This window comes from Apteryx mantelli, chromosome 10 (genome assembly GCF_036417845.1).
Source record: "Apteryx mantelli isolate bAptMan1 chromosome 10, bAptMan1.hap1, whole genome shotgun sequence".
In the NCBI taxonomy this organism is placed as follows: Eukaryota; Metazoa; Chordata; class Aves; order Apterygiformes; family Apterygidae; genus Apteryx; species Apteryx mantelli.
The window spans coordinates 11963726-11985533 of record NC_089987.1 but is presented as its reverse complement, the minus strand read 5'-3'; the positions used below and the strand labels follow the sequence as shown (position 1 = coordinate 11985533).

The following is a 21808-nucleotide window of genomic DNA, read 5'->3' as shown; positions in this document are numbered from 1 at the left end:
AGAAGTAGCTGAAGTAAAGCCATGATTGTGGTTTTCTTGGAAGAAATGTTTCTTACTTTCTTTGAACTCCAAGTGGCATGAATGCATCTCCCCCTGGCAAACCTTGCTACACACACTTTATTTTTCTATTACAGTAGAACGACATAAAGTCCGACCTCATAACTCTCAGACAAGTAAATATTCCATTCATCAGTGAAGATCTGGCCTGCTTAAAGACTACACGATTGGGTCTTTAATCAATATTTTAATAAATAACACCTACTTAGTTGGAATAATTGATTGCTAGGGAGCAGACAAAGTATAACGTATTTCCGCTCCTCCAGACAAAGAACAAATGTCATAGTTTATTTATAAGTCACACCTGGAAGTATTCAGAGGGTTGGAGCTCGACTCCACCTTGACGCATGTAATGTTTTATTGGGGGAAGAAGGGCAGAGCAAGGCGGTGTGCTGCCGGCTGGCCTCGCTCGCGGGCCCGGCCGCCCCCTCGCCAGCGCCGCAGCGCTCAGTGACCTCGGGCGCCTCCGGGCGCTACCCAGCCTGGCCCCCGCGCTGCTGGGTTTCACTCCCAGCAGTGGTGACGCAGCCCACATGAGGCCATTCGCAGGCTTATTTCCATATCCTGGTTTCGCCGTTATGAGGCTGTTTATTCTGCTGCACAGCCGTGCAGGAAAAGCCTCTTGGTATTTGAGGATGGAAAACAGCCAGCAGAGAGTGCAAGAGCCACCCTCTACGCAGTGATTACCTGGTTCATACTCCAGCTTCTAGGCAATGCTACCTCGGCTCCCACGATGCCCCGACCGCAACGATTCTTGTTCTCACTTATTGTTCAAGATCGACATCATTTCAATTCCCTTCCAATTACTCCCATTGTTTCCCCCCTTGGGGTCTGTGTTCACAATCATGTTCTTTTGTGGGCCACTGATCTCCACAATTGGCCTGAAAATATATATATTTTCAATACCGTTAAATTGCAGACTGGAGGAAGACATGACTGCCAGGAAGCTTATATCTGTAATGAAGAATATAAGAAAGACATAAGACATAAGACAACCTGCCCCATTCTCCCCCCTCCCCCCAAAAAATCTCAAAGAAACAACTGAAGATTCTCACTGGGGCTTGCTCGGGACCTTTTCTTCCCCCTGCAACTTTCCGTTTGGGGGTTGAAATGTTTTAGCCAGAGACGCAAGGACTATTACACAGCAAGAGACGTGCGCGTGTGTGCCTATACATATGCATTTATTTTAACAACCCCCTGTTCCGGACATCATTAATTTGCCCTTCAGCCGATGCATAATTCAGCAGGATGCGGCGGGGGGGGATGCGCCGAGGACGTGGCAAACTTGCAAAGCAGGCGACACCCCCGGAGCGCCGCGGCGGCGGCACCTGCCCGGGGCCGCGCGGCGGCGGCGGCGGCGGCGGCGGCGGCGGCGGCGGCGGGGCCGGGCGGGGCGGAGCGGGGCGGAGCGGGGCGCGGCGGGGCGGAGCGGGGCGGGGCGGAGCGGGGCCGGGCGCGGCGGCGGCGGCGGCGGCGGCGGCGCGGCCCCGTCCCGCGGGCTCCCCGCGCAGCGGCGGCGGCGGCGGGAGGAGGCGGGCCGGGGGCGGCCGGTCCCGCGCCTCCCTCCCCGCCGAGCCCCGCCCGGGGAGGACGCGCGCGGAGCCGCAGCCGCGCAGAGCCGCGCAGAGCCGCGGCAGCCGGGAGCGGCGCGGAGGATGCGCTGAGGCAGGGGAGCGGCGGGGCGCGGCCGCGGCCCGGGGCCGGCGCGGCGCAGGTCAGTGGCGTCCCCTCTCCGCGGCCGCGGCGCCGCCGCTCCCCAACTTTTCCCCGCGACACTTCGCCCAAGTGCCGAAACTTGCGGCGGGGCCGACCCCGACCCCGGCCCCGACCCCGGCCCCGCGCCCCGGGGCGGGCGCCCCTCACCGCGGGCGCAGGGCGCAGGGCGCTGCGCGCTGCGCGGGGCCGGGCGCGGCGCTTGCCGCGGGTGGGCGGCGACCGGACCGGGCCGGGCCGGGCTCCGCGGGCGCCCATCGCGCTGCGCCGCGGCCGCAGCCTGGGGCGCCGGCTGCTAACGCGCCGGCCCTCCCCGCGGGCACGGGCTTTTCCCGTGACAAACGCCAGAAACTAGCCGATAATCGCCCGCGCCTCCGCGGCGCGCGGCCGCGGCGCCCGGCGGTCACGCTGCGCGCGGGCGGAACGGGGCTTCCGCGCACTTTCTCGCGCCGGGAGTCGAGCGGCGGCGGCGGCGCGGAGCTGCTCCACGCGGCTCCCTCGGGTATTTCCTCAGCCGGTCCCGAGTTCCTCTGGCTCTGGCAGGTGATGCTGGCAGCCCTGGTCTTGCACATGCCCCCTTACCGTTAAAAACTTGCACACTCAAAGCACGGGAAACACAGCAAAGGATAATTTCTTACTAGTGTCCTGGCACTATTGCACTGGCGAGAGGTGACTGCGCGGAGCAGGCACATCGCTGGCGTCCGGGGGCCTTTGGCATTGGCTGACGAAGTAGGTAGGAGCAATACAGTGCACGAGCACCTTCGTAAGTGTGATTTTTTTTTTAAAGCTTTCTAAGGGGTTGGGAAAGCCCCATTAAGTTGTATTGCAATGTAGCTTTCTGTCCGTAGCTGGCTTGTGTTGGGTACAGATTAGCATGCTTACGAAAATCAGAGATGCTCGTTTTTTTTATGTTAGAAGATTACTCTGATACGCGTGTATTTTATTGTAAGATTTAAAAGTTGCAGCTCTTCAGAGCACAGCCTGTATATACAGTATCAGTGAGGGAGAGCGAATGGTAAACTCTAATGGTCTCGAAAGTGAAAATCAGAGATGTAGCAGCTAAATCCACTTTGTGTATTAATGATGCTCACCATTTGATGAAAAAGCTATCCCTAGTTTATCCCGAGAAGATTTCATTTTGTCGGATGATTGGCTTCTCATCAATTCCTTTCATGTCCCCGGGATTTTCTCTTTTCCAGGACTAGGCCACAGGAGCTCTCGATGTTGGGGATAACCGTTAAGCTCTTCTTTGGAATTCATGAGCTCCCAAATTAAACTTTTGCTGACACCTGCTACCTAGCCGAGCTGCACAGAACGGCAGTGTCGCCCAAGCTCCTGGAGCTCTGCTGCTGAGCAAAGTAAATTAAAAACAAAAAGAAGTGTGAAGTACTCAGGCTGGATTACAGGGCAATCTGGAGCAGCTCTGTGAAACTGTGGCTGCTGGAAATCTAGTCCAAGTTTGGTTCTAATGGGGCAAACTTTTCAGCAGCAATCACAGAAAAAAATTAAATCCATAGCATAGACTGCGACAGAGATTAATAAACCTCATCATCAATTAGCTGATAGACTCAAACAGAACAAAATGAGTGTAAACAATAACCTGGCTTCCCCCTCCTTCCTTCCTTCCTACCGCCTTTATTTGTCTGGTGTCAAGGAAATTTTCTGAGCATTAGTTTCAAGTGCCAAAAAATTTAGCAAGTGTCATAACATAAGGTCAAGACTTAATTATTTATATGGAGACATCAATCATCATGTGTAGATGATTTATTTATAAATCACCAGAGCTGTAAAATGAAACAGTGAATTCTGATTTTCTTCTGCTAGTTACTGAACGGGAACATGAAAGGTCTGAGCTGCTGCTGAATGACCTTTGCAATCTGTGGAAGTTGCTACATGGGCCACATATGGAGGAGGGTTTTGATATGCCTCTTAAATCTTGTAGCCAAAATGTCACTTGGGAAATTTCATGCATATTTGCTACATCTCAGTAATGAACATTTACTGATTATGGATTATCAGGAGAATTTAGCTTTTTAAACATTATTCAAATTTTTATGTTTATGTAGGCTAATAAGACTGAGGAGATTCAGTAACTACTCTTTGCCTTATGGTATTTGAAAAGTATGTCTATTGGGCTCAGCTGAGCACCTTCAGAATACCTTTTAAAATACTAAAATTGAATTTTTCTGCCTGGGAAAAAAAATGTATCTGTACTCAGTATAATGCTCTTTGCTCACAATTAATGCCAAAAAATGAATTTGCTAACATGCTTTTCATGTTTCTGCTGATCACAAACAGGATGGCACAGTAAAAGCTTTTATTGCTATCTGATTAGTCCACAGTGGTGGTAAGTAAGTAGCTGTGGTTAGTATGGTTGCAAAACTCCCGTGTTTAATGCACGGAACACAGAAAAGAGCAGGGGCTGCAGAGGCTCAGGCATTAATCCAGCTCTTGGAGACGTTCACAGGAATTTTGCCAACCGAAAATGAGTAGCAGCAGGATCAGGCCCTTCAGTGCTCCCGTGGTGGGAAGGAAGTAATGAACGTGGACGGACAGGGATTCTTGGAGATTTTTCTGTTTATCCCGTTAATAGAAATGGTGCTGCTGATCTTACTTATATGATTGCGTTTCGGACAGGGACATGATTAACCTAACTGAGAGTCAATGAAACTGGTTAAAAAAAAAAAAAAGCAGAATACAGGAAAAAAGAGGTGGAAAGGAAATGAGTAGCATTGGGGGGAGGGCTTCTTTTGCTCACCTATCACTATCTCAAAACTCTGCGTACCACAGAACTATAAGGTTTCCCATTTAAAGCAACAAGCGGGCGGGCGAGGCTTGTCCTGGGCAGCTTGTGATCCCTCTGAACTTCATGGCAGGCCTCCACTTTGGCAAGAGCAAGTCAATAAGCTCTCCTGCACATCCATTATACTGCTCCCACTGATCTTAAAACAAGACCATTTATCACTGTGTTTCCCTGACAGAAATACTCAGATAATATTTCACTGGGTTTGTAAGAGAGTGTAAATTATGGGTAAGAGAATGGATGAACTGGCCACTTCTTCAAAAAACAATTAACACATTAAGGGACTGGAAGAATTCTTTTTTTCCACAGTAACCAATCAATGAGAAAAATCAGAATTTAGGACGCAAATCTGTTACAAGATGTTCCTCAAGCATCCTCTGGATCTTGCCCAGAGCACGTGAAGAACAAGAGATTAGCAGTATTTCTTGTGAGCGAGGCCAATCAGCTGCTCGTGTGTTTCTGTAGTGTATTGGGTACATCTATAGCATTTAGTATTGCCAGCAACGTTAAATATAATGAGTAACAGATGAATATATGGTGAAACAAGGCAACAGCAAGGCAGGTGGGAAACGATTGCTAAAATATTGCAGTAACCAGGCTGGGGGAAACATAGTAGGATGGTAAACAATATAATATACATAATTGGCTTTAACCAAAACCCCGGTTAAAGCTTTGCTTTGGTTGCAGCCGACGCCAGACTGAGCCCTGCGTACGCTTTACGTAAAAGCAGAAAGCTAGAAGTTGCTGCCCACAAATCTTGGCAAAAATGGCTTTGCGGCTGCTTCCTCCTGGGAATGGGGAAGGAGAAGCACCGGTGGGAGCGCGGTTGAGCGCGAGGAGGGAAATGAGACTGTGCTGGCTCCTCTGCAAGAAACAAATCACACGTTTCTCTAATCAGACAGACGATGCTTAACTAGGGCACGCAGCAAGCCACGAGCGAAGGTGGCAGATTTCACAAATTAGTCATGGCAAAAATGGCGAGTTTCACGGCTTGAAGGGGATTCGTGTTACAGGAGGAAGCAGCACGCAGGGATCAAGAGCGCTCCAGCCGACAAGCGACGCGCGCGCGAGCCTTAGTCGTGCTGGCCCGAGCCGCCGCTCCGCCGGCCCCGCGCCAGCTGCAGGGAGGCACCTGCTGCCACCTCCGGCCTTTGCCGGTCCTGCCGGCAGGGTCAGGGTGCCCGAGGGCGGCCCCCTGCACCCCGACTTGGCCCGAGGGGCCGGGAGAGCCCCGCGGGCGTTCGGCGGGCCGGGAGAGCCTCCGTGCGCGACGGCACCGCTGCAAGCAGAGCCGGGGCGCAGGGGTGCCCAGGGCACGTCCCGCCGGCCAGCCCGTCCCGCGCCCCGGGGCGGCACGCGCAGCGCGCCTCCGAGAGCGAGCCCGTTTGACGGCTCTCCTCCAAAAGCCGCCCGGCTGGCGTCGCTCGAGGGCGGGGGGCCCCGCGGGCGCCCTTACCGCCCGCTGCTGGCAGAACACGTCAGCAGCTCTTGCAGCTCCGCGGCAAGGACGAGCTCCGGCGCTGGGGACCGGAGCCTCGTCCCACCGCGCGTACTGCCCTTTGGGCCAAGATAGACATTGTGGAGAAACACGTCACCGTCGTACCTCGGTTCTTTGCTTTCGACATACGCCCTTCTAGCGTAGCTACTGCAAACCCACGCAGGAAAACGCAAGCGGGGCGAGCGAACGCTAACCAGGCCGTGGGAACGCCGCCTCCCGCGCCCGAGCCGCCCCGGCAGTGGGAGCGGCCGCGCGCCAGCGCGTTGGCGATGCGTCCCGGCTCGGCCGGCCCGCGGAGCTGGCGAGGAGCTCGACCGCGCGCGGAGGGTACGGCCCAGGACGGGGCTGGTCGCTATTGAATGCCGATGGGAAAACAAAGTCTGGAAAGAATTAGCATTTCGAAAGCACGGGGGTGGAAACGTCCTTGGCCTCCTGGTAGGCAATTGGAAAGGTTCATCAAAACCCCCCCAAAAAAAAGAAAAAAAAAGGAAGGAAAAAAAGGAAGAAGCCCTTTTTCTCCAGAATTGATTTTAAAACTTGGCAGATTTAAGAAACCTTTCAGTAACATTTTGCGGATCAATGCTAATTTGATGCATCGGAGCTCAGCGCTGTGCCAATTCACTGTCAGAGTGGCATTAACTAGGCACTTGGCACTTTCCTGAGCATGTTTATAGCCCGAGGTCCGTTAAATATGCACGACCGACAATTACCGCGCCTCCCTTAAAATACTTAAGATCTGAAACGTACACCACAGCGCCCATAAACCGTGTCTCGGGGGGGAGGGAGAGGCCACGCTCGTGCCGGGGCGCAAACCAAAACCCCTGGCTGGCGGGGCCGGGAGCTGCCCCGGAGCAGCGCGACCGCGGCAAATCCTGCCGGGCCTGAGCTTCCCACCCCCTCGTGCAGCCACCAGCCTCATGGAAGTCAGTTAATTTAAGTAAATGGCACTCGTTGAGAGAGCAGTGATTATTCACGGTGGTAAAGGCTGCGGGATCAGTTACGTAAACTTTCCAAGCCCAGTTTAGGGACCCGAACGCCTACCGTCTGACAGCCCCTTATAACTAGGAGCCAAGCACAGGTTGCTTTGTTTTTCAACAGTTGTTAATCTCAGCCAAAGCTGCAGAAGATCCTGGTATTTGAATTTGGGTCCTTTTTAACTCAACAAATATCTGCACAGAAATAGTTTTAGAAATGTTGGTTTCTCGTTCTGCTCAATGTGACCCTCCAATGCAAGAACGCTCCCTTCTGAGTCTGCACAGCCACAACGGTACTTAGACAGTGACACGTATAGTTAGGTGTCTAACTTCAGGCACCTATATTTAAGTATTTGATATAACATGCCTTCATTTTTACATCCTGAAGTGGGGATACTACTTAGCTCAAAGAAGATCAATTAATTTTTTTGTTGCTTTTACATTCTTTAATAGAATATGGTACATAAATAATTATTTACTATATTTAACAGTTTTTTTGCCTGACCAGTCTGCTTAAAGCAGATAAACTGGTATGAGCTGAAATAGTGAAATAGCTGCAGAAATCTGAAGTGTACATGGGAAGTTAGACTAGTGCATCAGGAGGAAATAAGAGCAACACTGCTGTTTCATTTGGGAAAAAAAAACCAAAGATCTTTCGTTTCTGAAACTTTGAACATCTCATTTCTCAGGAATCAAAAAATCCACTTAGGGTAATGAAATAGAGGAAGAAATTGTAAAAGTAGCATCCAGGTCAGCCAGACGTGCGAGTCTGAGGGCACATGCAGGGGAGGATGCCGTGAATCTGTCGTTTGTGTTGCAGTTCAGAGCTGAAGCTCTTTTCTGCGTTTTAGCAGATGCCAAAGGCTCACGGAAACAAGTGCTTATAGCACACGGTCCTTAGTTCCTACAGTCCTTAGACATGTGATTTCTCAGTGAGAGACGTGCTAATCCTATGCTGATCTGCAGTGACTGAAACAGGTTCATTTGGAGGTTATCAAAGTATCGGACCGTATGGCAGAGCACGGCAAGGTATTATTCCATGATCTCGTCTCCCAGGGCACAACTGAGCCCATCCAACCTCCACCAGCTCTAGGGAAAGTTCATTCCTTGCTGTCTCTAAGATATTTTACAAATACTTGCATCCTTTTTTCCCCCAGCTTTCTCCAAAAGTATACTTTGCCACACTCACATCCAAAAAAAAGAAAAGAAAAAACACACCATAAATCCACACCCCACAGGGGGAAATGTATTAGTTTTCTGGCTTCTCTTCACAACAGCTATTCAGGTCAGCCACACCGCGTTGTTAATGCACCTTAACAATATTACCTTCCCTGTTCACAAAGCGCTGTGAATGGTATTTTAAAGAATCTGTTATAATTTCCTAGCAGAATGGTTCACATCTATTTATTAGCTATAGATGTAAGATCAATCTGAGGAAACCACTGCCCAGTGAATGACTACTCTCCCCTGCCTTTGCCCAACCCTCCCCAAAACCTCTTGCGTCTCTTCAGGGCCTTCCGTCACCTAAGCGAGTGCCAAAGCGGCAGGACGGCAGCTGGCTCAGCCCTTAATGCCAGTATTCTTCGTTTGCAGCAAAGGGGGAGGGGATTTGCTTTCAAGCTGCCCCTTTTCCCACAGAGACCGGCAGTAATATTATCTCACATCTTTAAATATGGGTCTCAGAGTTAATGGTGCAAGTTACATGCAGAGTTTTTACATTCATGGTACAGAAACGTTAGGTAAATCACTTCTTTTAAAAATTTTCAACATCTTAGGTCTAACTTTCCCATCCTTAAAATAATTAATTCACCCTTTCCTCTTAATGACACATTTTCATTTTTTTTAGTGCTTTGGAATAGCGCTGCCTGTATTGTTAAGTATCTGCTGCAACTCCTGGAGGAGCAGCATATCCCCAGCGCATCAGAGACCGTATCTGCACCTAGCGTAACGGCAGCCACTGCCCGGGAGCTTTGCGCTCACGTGAAGCTCTTCTAATCCTACACTTCGTATATGAGGTCTCTGGCGCTGATGGCAGTCTGTAAATACTAGCTACAGATAATAAAGCATCACATTTACCTGCATTGTATTGTTTTAACTACATTGCTATTAACCTTCCTCGCAGCGTTTTTATTGCAAAGTACCAGAATCAGCTTGTTGTTCAACCTTTGGTTTATACTGGGAGATATGTGAACTCAGGTTAACGTCAGGAGTTTATCTGAAGTCTCTGTTATAATATCAGCATGTTGCTAGCACAGAAATTCATCTGGTTTTCATACATATTTGATGGGGCTCTATCATCATCCTCATCATCCTTTCGGGCTGGTGGGAAGAGGCTTTCCCCCCCCCCCCCCCGACATGCGATTGCAATCGGTTCCCCAGTTGTCATGGAAAGTCGGTTGGTGATATTTCAATCAGAACGGCCTTATAACAAATCCCATTCAAATTCTCTCTGAAAGGAGTGAAGGTTTCATCCTGCTGCTTGGAGAATGATATGCTAAATGTAGCTTCCCCTGGGCTTGGCTGCAGTCCAGCGCTTTGTAATTTATAGTTCTCCTTCCCGATTCTGGCTGTGACCTTGGCACCCAACGCCGGGAAGATTTCCCAAGCGTGCACGGCTGCCCCAGCTCTTGGGAGCCTCCGGCCGCCTCCGCCCGGCGCGGGGCAGCGCTCGCCGGACGCCCGGGGCTGCACGGCCCGCAGCAGCTCCCCGGCAAGCGCACTCATTTTCGCTCCTTTACTAATACAAGCAAATAATTGAACGTTGTTCTGAAGCGACAGGAGTGATTAGCTAACTTGAAAGCATGACGTGCACTTACAGGAGAGATTTAAATTATATTAGCCAAAGGCCCTTCCTCTAGAAATAGCCACAAACCAGCTCTAATTGGAGATCTCCAATCAGCTGTTGTGCCTTATGCATTTATATTGGAAAAATAACTTGAAAGATTATGTTGATGTGCAATTTTTAAAAAAGGCTTAAATTATGTTTTAACATTATTGCTGTTCTTATTTATAGTTTCAGACTGCAGCTGTCTAAGATGCTTTACTGAGAAACGTGCATGTCCATGGCCAGAGGAGCTGACAGCCTAGATTGTAACATATGACATTTTTTATCAGAAAAATTGTGTAATTGAGAGAAGTTATTGCCCCTTGAAGATTACATTCATTATAGATTGTAACAGAGATATGTCTTTAGAATGACTATAGTTCCCTTCAGTTAAATAGCTATTTAGAAATACGATCATTTGAGCTTATGCATGCAGCTGCAGACTGTTTCAGCAAAGTTCCTGAATGAAAGCAACTTTGGGGAAGGGGCAGCACAGGCATCTCCCTTTCTTGTTCCTTTACTCACTCCCGATTTTTCAAGGACATACTTTCTGGAAACATTTGTCTATACTTACCTATTTCCTTAGGATGGGGAATACTTTTAGAAAGAAAAAGGGTGACTTAAAATTATTACTACTTTCAAAGTTTAAGATATGTTATTTCACCAGTAACTGTCAGGGATTCTCAGCACAGGAAACAATACAGATATAGCTTTAAAACCAGAAAAAAGCAAGACCCATTGTTTTTGGTCTTCAAAGTATTGTGTCTGATATTTTTAGTGGTTGGCATTAGAATAAATGGGCCTCCTCTATAATCCAGTGGCACCCCTGACTTTGCACAGATCTCTTCTGAAAATATTTCTGCTATTATCTATTGCGAGGACCTCAGAGAATCATTACATTAATTAGTTCTTTGTAAACAAGTATGAGACCGAGAAACTCCCTCTGCAAGAAGCTAGTCACTAAGATACCACTAACAAAACATTCATCGACAGTCTAGATCCCTCTTAAAAGTAGCGATTCTCAACTGGAGGATAGCAGCATGGATGCAATAGGCTTTTTAGCTTTGCTAATTACAAAGCTAAAATTATTAAAGCTATATAAAATTGCTTTAGATGCTCGGTGTCAGTACCATAATGCTTTTTCCTTTACTAGCATGAAAGAACAGACTCGCATTTAAGATCCTGTATTTCCTTGTGCACCATGTGCTCCGTCTCTTGTTTTTCCCCTGGGTCCCGCGAGCACCGTGGCCGGGAGGGGCAGGAGCTGGGGACGAGCGGGACAAGCTCAGTCCTCCCAGCCGCCCGCGGACCTTGCAGTGCCCCGGCAGCACGGGCAGGGCGAGCTGCAGGACAGCTGTGCGGCAGCACGCAGCTCCTCGCGGGTGCTTTATTTTAAAGGAAGCACCAGGAGAGGAGCGTCATGCCAAAACCAAAAGAGGTCCCTTCCCCGGCACGTTGGGGGCCATGCCCAGTGCTTCCTCCAGGAAAGGCCTCCTCTCCAGAAAGAGTTCCACACCATCCTGGAAATTTCCTTGTTCTTTCCATTAAGAAACACGGCCAGAGCTGGCTTTTGAGGTGCCCCGAGGAGAAGCAGCAGTTTCCTCCAGCTTTTTCCATGTTCCAGGGAGGTCTTTGTACAATTATTTATTTGCATTATTCATGCAAGTCTCCAGCTGCTCGTCCTTAAGTGAGTTTGAGGCTCCTCTAGCGCTGCGTATCCGCAAGCGTCGTGGCCGGTCTGGGCTGCTGGAGGCCTCCCGACACCCGCCGGCAGCAAGCAAGCGGCAGCCGGGCGGGGGCCAAGGAGGACGTCCTCCCCGCGCGGGTTCGGGTTCGGGTTCGGAGGGGCGCGGCGAAGGCGGCGGGCGCGGGAGGCGGCAGGTCGGTTCGGAAGGGGCTCTGCCTCACGAGCCCGCTCGGCGCTGCACGGCCTTGCCTGGAGCGCAGACGGCGACCCAGAAGTGCTGCGTCGGTCTGCTCTGCCTCTTGCGTCTGATTAAGCCTCTCCCCCTTTTTTTGATGATATCCTGTCTAGCTAGTTGTCCAAACCTGGCAGTGGTGCTCCATTAGGCACTTTCCCTGTCAGCCCATTAAACTGCCCTGTCTGTCTGTCTGTCTGTCTGTCTTTTTTTTTTTTTTTTTTTTTTTGGGTCAGGGCTTCCCCCCTGCCCCCAACATCTCACCTCAACTTTTTCTTTCTTAGCTCAGGCCATTGCTCCCTGGCCTACAATTTTCTGAGACTGTGAGTAATTCCCTGCCTTCATTTCTGTTGTTACCTTGAAAGTATTTATAGACTGTGATCATGTTCCCCTTGAGTCTTCTCTTCCACTAGGCTCTACGAATTTAGCTTTCTCAGCCTCTTCACACGTTATGGTCTCTAATCCACGTATCCTTGCTCTCCTTGGTTTTCATCTTCTTGTTTGGAAGGTTTGTGACTAGAGATACACAGCAGCATGGCTTTTCCTGGCTATTATTTTTATAAATTTACATGCAGTCCCCCCAAATCTATATTTTCTTACCCAGAGGGGCTATTTTGTTCATATTGGTTTACTTTACAAAGTGTCTCTCTCCTCTCCAAATTTAATTTTGCAAATAAAAATATACCGAATAACTCTGGTTGCCAGGGTATAAACATAAGTAAGGCTAAAGAACACATCTGGAAGTAAAGACTCCTCAGGTCATTTTTTGCTGCAAAAACTTTGCCCAAATTAGGTGTAGCCTTCTCCATGTTTCAGCTCCTTGCTTGGGAGGAAGAACTACCAGCAGGACCATGGCTGTACCTGGCACAAGGACCTCTTTCCCTGCCATTTTGGAATGTAAAATTGGCTACCATCCATCGTCAAGGTGCCCCATGGTTTCCTCAGGCTGTACAGCTAACCAAAACACTGAACTTCCGTCCCCTGGGAGATTCCAGTGTTTTGGAATTCCAGTTTAAGATTAAAAGTCTTCATTCTAAAACTTTCAATGGAATACAAAATTAAGATGGCACCAGCAGATGCCATCTTCTGTGACACAGCACCATCTCTTTTAAACTTGATTCTTTCTAAAAACCTGTGCCAAATCTACAAAGCCTCAGGAAAAGGCGGTATCACATCATGGAAAAGGGGGCCACACCTGGGAGCGAGACCTTTGTATGGGCAAAGAATTACAGTTCCCACAGGGCAACAGGAAGTTTGAGACAGAGGGAGAAATTTGAACCTAAATTTGTAGGGTTAGGCTATATTAATATTTCTAACAAAATCAAAGTACTAGAAAATAAGGAAAAAAAAAAAAAAAAAAGAACTTTTTCACTGTAGCGGGTGTTCTTTTGTAGCCATAGCCAGGATTAGATTTCAGCACATCTCCCATTCACGCTGATGCCTAGGTAGAACTTGACACTAATGATGTCCCTTGCAAGACAGAATAATCTATCAAACTAACCAACACTTTACAATTTTTTCCTTGTACTTCTCTGTCATTCTGCACCAGTCCCATTTTTACCTAGCTGTGTTGTTTGAAACAGAACCGTCTTTTTGTTCTGGGCTTGTACAGGATTTGCAGTTAGGGTCTTAGTACTGAAAGACGATGAGAAAAAAAGAAACTTTTATTAATACTATTGGGTTTAAAGTAACTCTTAGTTCTAAGTTTATTTGTTTGAGAAAAAAACACCAATAACTAATAATATCAATGTGTATGAGGACTGGTGTCATATAGGGTATGACAAACTTTGTAAAAGAGTTTCCATCTTCATGCTGTACAAATATTGATTCAGAGCAATGCTACGATATGTTACCACTACTTACGTCATTTCAGAAGAGACATGGCAGACTAAAGACAGCATGAAATGAACTACTAACACTTGCAGTGCTTGTTCCTAAAGAACTGACCTATTTGAATAATTAGTTTTTCTGTTCAGTGGGTGAACCAGAATTATTGGGGGAAAGAATTGCTTCAGGTGTGTCCAAGAGATAAGTGTTTCATTTTTATCACTGAAACAAATCTTCAATGTGAAAAATAATTTCTTATCAAAAGTGGTTTTTTGCTCAAAAGTATCAAAATGAAATGTTTGCCCTTTTTTAGCTCAGAGAATTTTGTAAGATATTTAGTCAGTTGCCACCCTGAATTTTTGTAAAAGTCACATAGTTTTATATACATGAAAATTCTGCAAGCTTTAAATAAGAATAACAAGAAGTTATAGTCTCCCGCCTCTCAGAGAATCAGTGTTTTTACCATTAAAACTGAAATACACTATGGAAATAGACTACTGCTTCTGCCTTTTAGTTAATTATTAAATTCCAAATGTTTGAAATATGCATCCTAAGATGACTTTATTTTAATTTTCTCAGCAGAGACATTGACAGCTTCTGGATGATACTGCACTGAACTGTCCTCTTTAATAACATTTTCTTTTTAATAATCATTGATCCACACAAATCTGTCACTTTCTAAATAGGAGCTCATCACTCACGTTGCTGGGGAGATCTCTGTCAAGGGCTTAGCATGGCACAAACTATCTCTGGCTGTGAAAGTTTGCCATGTAATCACGTGATACATTGGATATGATTTGGATCCTAATTTTTTGTGGCTGTTCTAAATACAGCAGTGTACCAGAATACCACTGCTTTTGTTTCTGTTTGCTGACAGCATTCAGAAGAGGAAAGGTAAAATCCTGTGATGAAATATAAACAAAATAATTTAGAAAGCCTGCACCTAAGAATGGGAATTTTCTGTCTCTATTTTCACCCTTTTGAGGCCTAAATGTCACCTAATTTTCTCTAATTATTATTCAGATGATTTCCCAGATCAGTCCAGTTCCTAGTCCCACAGGAACGTGAAGGTCTTTATCATCCTTCACCGGGAGACAGGGGTATCTTAGCCTGGGCAAGCACGAATGGAAACGAACCCTGAGACCCTGTCTGCCCTATCTGGCAATGTTCACCCTGGTCCGAAACGCGGAGAATAAACCGTGCTTTTGGCTTATTCAGCAAAAGGGGCCCCGCGAGAGGCAGGAGGGAAAGCCTGGGGAGCACGTGGTCTGCGGGAAGACTTTGGGTAATTGGCTCTGCTTTTCCTGCCTTGCCGTCACTAGACGCTGCTCTCGCAGCAGGCAATCCCGTATCCCCTCCCGGGCGCTAATCTGACTTCGGAATACGCAGACCGAATCAGGGCAGGACAGCACAGTGTGCAACCACTAAAGGCAAGAGAAGAGCGACCTGGGCTGTCCTGAGAGGCTCTGATGGGGCACCAGGCATATTAGGCAAAGCGGGGAAAATGTGCAAGGGAAAGGTGTAAATGTCAGAGCAAGAGTTGAGGATTTGACCATGGGAGTGAGCTGAAATGAGAACCGTCATCCATACCCTGGAGAAACGTATAGGGACCAGAGGGTGGCCTGGCTGTGAAAGGCTGCTTTGGAAGGGACCAGGGAAAAGAGGGAAGCTGGTGAGTAGAGAAAGCGGACGCAGAGGACGAATACGAGCATGACCTCCCAGACAAGCCTTTACTGAGGAAGCTTGTGCCACTTCCAGGTGGCAGGAGCAGAGCATTTCATCTGTCTCCACAGCCTGGACCTTTAATCAGCCAAAGCAGAGCCAAGCCTTGCTTTTCTTTCCACTGCCCTAGGTCTTGTCCTAAAGTAATCTCTAATGTTATTAAAACAAACACCTGCTGGAAATTAAGTCATAACATGTGCTGTAAGAGCACACATTAAGCCATGAAAAAAACATTTCTGACATTGCAAAGTGATGTCTCAGGGGGTCTGGCACTAAGGAGCAACTTTATCTTCCAGCTGTTGTACAGAGGCTTGTGGGACATAATCTTCCTTTTTTGCTCCTCCTCGCTGCCCTTGTTTACCACTATGGAAAGAGAAGACATCAATACTGTAGTGTGACTTCTTTCCTAGGTCCCCCAGGGAAGAGAGATGGGGAAGAAAAGGACTGCTGCCCCTTTTCCAGAGCATCCTTTGGATTAGGGGAGGAGAATCCTTTAGGATCCACCTAGAGACCATTGCTGGATTTATTCCTTATCCCAGTGATTCCCAGCAATATTCACAGATTCCCACCCCCTCAGGAAAGTGCTGTTCAGACACATGATTCTGTTTTCTCCTGTTCCTTCCATCAATGTCTCACAGAGCAGGAGAAAGGTTTGATTCTTACCCCCCCCCCACCCTTTTCCATCTTGCAAGCTGTATCCTGATCTCATTCTCCTCCTCTACACAAACAGGCATCCAGGCATGGTGTATCTTAGTAATATTCCATTTCTCTGGAAAGCTTTAGGTCAGGTGGTAATTTTGGCTGAGATGTTGTCTGTAAAGACAACAAATGCAAGAAAGTCTTTCTCCTAGTAAAGGATAAACAAGATGACCCAAGTGATTTTCTTTGTCACTACTATCTATGTTTCTATTAAGGAATAAACCACTAGACAAGGAGATGGGTTTAATGCTTTGACTGTAGTGATAGATACTACCTAAAAGCCTGACTTAGTTCATCTACTCATTGCCTTATAAGGGGGAGTATGGTGTGCCCAGCAAAACAGCAGTGTTTATCTTCTGTGCGCGGACGGTCTGTAGAGTATAGCTTATTTCCCATGAAGGATATCGGAGGTTGCAAAGATGCTGCACTGGATGGCTAAGGTGTTGAAGATCCCTGTGAACTTGGAGGCAGGTTTTGGTTTTCTTTCCTTACCTTCAGCACTGGCAGACATGTCACTTCAGAATGAGTTCTTCACACCTGTGTACAGCCTGCACAGCTGCCATAAGCATGACAGTAACGAGGAAGGAGATCTCAGGAAGGGAGCAAGGTGAACTCCTGACGGCCAACAGAGAGCTCCTCACCAAACTCTGCTGTTAGGGCTCTGTCCAGAGTGTGGTAGGGGTCTCACAGGTCCATCTGCTGCTTTACTTTTTGAACAAGTATACCACTGCCTGCATCTTATCAACAGCAAGCTACCAGCCATCAGTCTCGTGCGTTTGCTTTTTTAGGCAACTCAAGAAAAAAAAAAAAAATATTCTGAGTGGCTTTAACAAGGGGAGGTGAAGATGATTTTAGTTTAAGTGTGAAGGTGCCTATGGATGTTTATACTGCCCAGACTGAGAAACACTAGAGAACAAGATGTCTAAACCCTACAGCATTCCCCTCCCCCTTTTTTCTCCTGTGGAGTAAAACCCTGGAGTACCATAGAGAGAACAGTTTTCTTCTGCTGTTAACCCTTCAATACTATTAGAAATTCTTTAACATTACTTCCTCTTTTTCCTTCCCTTTTTTGTTTATCAGGGCAGAAGAGGCCTGACTTAAATCCCATGGTAGTCATTGAGCGTCTCTGTCTGACAACAGATCACACTGTCATTATGATTTAAGGTTTCACTAATAGTTCTTTATTATTTTTGTGCTGTCCTAAAAGGTTTTAACTCTCATTTTATGTATGCACTGAGTTCTGCGAAGTGAAGGAACTGTCAGTCTCCATTGCCATATTAAAAGGAAATAGGAGAGAGCTGGTGGTTATTACAATGCAAGCTAGACAGTCTGAACAGTGTCTTTTAGCCAGATGTAAATCCACAATTATAAAACACCATGGAAAGGGGAATGGCAATCGCTGCTCATTTTGATTTATTGCCACAACACTTCTCATACAAATATACTGACCAGAATAGGAAATGTAGGGGTTAAAAGGTGTATTTTCTGTCACTTATGCAGCAAACATATTTCCTTAAGCAGCATTAGTGTTGGAAGTCAAGAGCTACTCAGGAAAGGAAGAGAGGAGAGTGCCAGGCTGATACACAGTAGAGGAATAAAAAACCTGCTGCATGGCATAACTGCGTGGGCCTGTATAATTTCTGCAGATTGGGATGTACAGCATGTGTAGTTGTGTTCATCTAATGTATAAATAGTTCCCAGTGCTTCAAGGAGAAGGACTGTCCTGGGAACTACAGGGCAATCTGAGTTTTAGTTCCTACTTTTCCATAGACTTCTGTGGTATTTTCTGCAAGTCATTTAATTTCATTGCGCCTAAGTTTCTTCATCTGTAAAATAAATCCTTCAAATACAATTGGATCAGCTTCACACAGCAAATTACATCTGATGCTGAATCATGTCTTTTATCTCCCTCTCTCTGTCTGCTTATTTTTTATTGTGAGCTCCTCAGGGCAAAGACTATCACTTGAAGTCTCATATATAATAAAAGTGTCTTTAGCACAGCAGAACCCCATTCTCAGGGACTGGAAACTTACTGTAATAAAAATAAACAAATGCGATCAGCTACTGGAATTAAAACAAACTGTTCAAACCAAAGAAAATCAGTACTTATGTCCTCTCAAGAGCATACTGGCCTCAAAAGAGATACACTATTTAGGTGCATCCCTGGGCAGGTATAAAACCTGTTCAGCTTTAGCAAGATTGGAAAGGAACATTAGCATTCCTGAACCCTGACTTCCCACCATAGGAAGGGGTGGGCTCAGCTAGAGATACCTGAGCTGGAGAGAATCTAAAATAGGATTTTCCTAATGATACAGACATATGGAAGATTATCTAGAAAAGAGACCAGAGAACAGCAACAGGCCTGCATGTCCCTAGAAGAGCCCAGGCCAGGGCAACCCGCCAGGTTTTGCTAAATGTGCACATAACATGGACAGATACAAGCTAAAAAACACAACAAAACTAAACCAAACCCTGTGTATATCCCCACATAGTGCTTTCTTAGAAAAGAGAGGCTAAAATCTTGTTCTGACTGAAAACATCATCTCCTGCTGCAGATACAGAATATAGGTACAACCTGAACAGATACATGACGGGTGTTTGGTCTGCTGAGCCGTTTCAGAGCATGTTTATTATTTCACCTACTCCAAGAACAGAAGAATGGCAAAGATGGAAGTATTTTCCCTTTAATGCCTATATTTGATAGCTGTTAGCATTAATTATGAATAAATACAGAGGAGATAACAGGTTCATTAGGCTGTAGAAGCACTGCTGAAAGCTGAGCTAAGAGGTCCTGGGTTGTAGTGTTGAAATCAGTCCCTGCAGTCTAAGCACCAGCTCTTTGCTCAGGCAAAACTTAGAGCGTCTCCCATCAGAGTTTAGTTGCAAGTCATGAGCGCAGGGCTGGGCTCTAATGATAGGTTCATGATACATTGCTCATTATTTTTCATACATATTAAACTCATTTTACTCACAGAAGAGGTCTCTGGGGTCAGCAAACACTTCATGATGCTCATTCTCTTTAATGGTATTAACACCTTATGTGGCAGTCATTTCTGCATTTCTGCTTGCTGTGCCTACGTTTTAAAGAACATTATTTTCTCTAGAAAAACATTCAGTTCTTGCAATCAGCGCTCGTTTTTGTAAATTAAGGCATAAATTGTGCCAAATTGTTCTCCTCTTATTTCCTCTTTCAGGATTTTTTGCAGTGTAGCGTGTGTTACTGTCTGCATGTCTACTGCGTGCTTTACAGGAAAATGAAATCATTACACACAACACAAATTACTAGACCTCTTCCATAATCACACACTCTTAATTGGCACGTAAGCACTAAGATCACTGTAATACATGCAGTAAAATGTCTCTGACTCATTTTTTTTCCTCCCAGGTTTAAAGGTCAACAAGAATATTTTTCTTTAATTTGACAGGCACACAAGAAATAATGCAAGACTCATTTATGGTCAGGTAATGCACAAAGAAATCTATAAATCAAGCTAAGGGGAATATTAGATCATGCTCATATCTGAACCCATCTGGCTTAGTTCACAAAGGAATCAATATGAGGCAGAGAGCTCAGTATTACCAGTGATTTATGCTCTTGCATCTAAGGGGAGAAACATTTGCAATTTTTAAGTCCCTTCATCTCCTCCTGAAACAATAGGATATGAAAAAGCAACTACACTTGGCTATTACAACACATAGGTTAGATAAGTAATTTGCTGACAGGTTATAGCTGCTGGAGGAAGGGATGTTCCCAATGTTTCATTCCTCTTAATGACTCAGCGCTTTTTTTTTTTTTTTTAAGCACTATTTTGATTTTCCTCCCTGCAAGGTACTGTTAGCATGAAGCTGTTAAATAAAATTAGCGTGATCTCCATGTGTTTGATTTTTGCACATGAATGGGGATTGATAGCTCTCAGGCGTAATACTGTCTGACAGAAAATATAATGTATTATACGTAACATACAGATTTCTTTCATCTTCTTTCAAACACTGTTTTCACTGAAGCCCACACCTACAAACACACATGGCCTAATGTTAATCCTACCTCCTACCCTATTAGACATGCAGGCTTTTGATCACTCTGAACATCCAGGGTTTATGTGAAAGCTGCCTACGCATACAGTGCGGCTCTCAACTAAATGAAATCTCCCGTTGGCCTCAAGTTCAGCCTCCCCAAGAGACGCGATGGGAAGCATCAGATCGCGGTGCTGCGCTCGGCGTGCGCAAGGGGCGGGAGGCGGAGGCAGAGCGAGGGAGCGCGCAAAGCTATTAGAGTATGAAAACCAGATACTGCAGCGATGGGTGCCATAAAAGTATCGGGGAACTGGGGCAAGTAAAACATCCATTTCTGCTACAGCAATTTCTTTTATGTACAGCGCTAATATCCTTCATCCGGACACAGAATGCAGCTTAATTTAAGCCTAGAAAGGCATTTAGACTGAAGGCACAACCTGGCATATTTTTCTCCCAGCTAATGTGTACAAGTAGAATCAATAATTTTCCCAGTATGTGTTGATAAATTATTACATCAGGCATTATTGATCCAGCCAAAGTAGAAGGAGGTCAAAATAATGGAAATCGGATTGTTGTGATTAGAAATAGTTGGGATATTCATTTGGAAGAGGTTGATAACTAGAATGGTCTATGGGCTTTACACTTATTGATTTAATAAATAGAATAAGCTTTGCTGATCCAAAACAAGGTTACTTGTATAGGTATTTCAGGGGGTTGTGCTATGAGAAGACGGTCTATATGTCTTCTGTGTGTGTTTGAATTATGTTTTAGTTCAGTGTCCTGAAAGCATTCATTTAAAACATCTGTTCCTTTCAGGCACAATTTTCTACTGCATTTTGCTGCTCAACTCTTAAACTTCATGCTGGTAGGGGGCTTAGTACTCTTTCAAGTGTTTATTTAAAAGGCTTTCTTATATTTATGTCATTATTAATAATGAATATGCTCATTAATTTGCATATGCTTTTATAAAGACAGGGCAGGATCCAAGAGAGTCCCGTGTGAGGAGCGCTGTGCTGGGTCTATGCTCAGGTAGATCCTTTCAGCAGGTAACAGGATGTCAGCATTGCACCTTCCAACCCAAAAGGCTGCAAGATGTTTCCTGAACTGCTGAGGCTGGTGCGCTGGCTGCCAGAGCCCACACCATCCGCGCCAGGCAGGCAGGCACCTTCGAGGTGTTACATGGCAATAGGGAGCCCTCAGCTGCTGCGCGGGCTGGGGGCAAGAGACTGCACGGTATACAGGACAGAGAAAAGGTGGAGGGTGATTTACCTGCCCAGGATACAAGGTCCATAGATGTCTCCCCTTTGCCCCCATACCACTAGAGTCTCTTCTCCATTTTGGGATCCCACTTTTCTCTGTGCTTCTTCCTCCTCTGACTCCGCTCTCCAGACACTACCCCCCACCCAGGACTCAAACTCCCTTTTCAATCTCAACCTTTTCTTTCCGTGCTCTTACTGCTACTTTGGTCTCCAGCTGCTTCTTTGCACATGATGCATTCCTACATCATTCATCCTTATCTTATACCTTCCAGGCAGCAGCCCCACATTGCCCATCTCTACCATGCTAGGCAGGGCCTTTCACAGCGCTACTCACCCATGCCAGATATGCCCCTTTCATGCTCTCCGTGCTGCTGTCTCTGCCGCATGGCCTCTGCAGGTGAATAGGTGACACCATCCCCTAAGGGGCTGCACCAGGGATAAGGAAGCAGCTCCACCATGGGCCTTGCAAAGGCCTTGAGTGCTTTTGGTGACAGCTACC

The 21808-nt window shown here is 46.5% G+C and overlaps 1 protein-coding gene across 2 annotated transcripts in view; it reads left to right on the top strand.

Moving 5' to 3' along the window:
• The first annotated feature begins 1705 nt into the window (after nt 1-1705).
• The window catches only part of CHST8 (carbohydrate sulfotransferase 8), a 188413-nt gene continuing 168310 nt past the window's right edge, over nt 1706-21808 (top strand). Inside the window, exon 1 of one of the 2 annotated variants that reach the window (XM_067302888.1) lies at nt 1706-1771. The gene's annotated coding sequence lies outside the window, so the exon portion shown is untranslated. Of the gene's footprint in view, nt 1772-2483; nt 2534-21808 lie in introns of those variants that run through there. The other variant, XM_067302891.1, reaches the window with a different exon arrangement.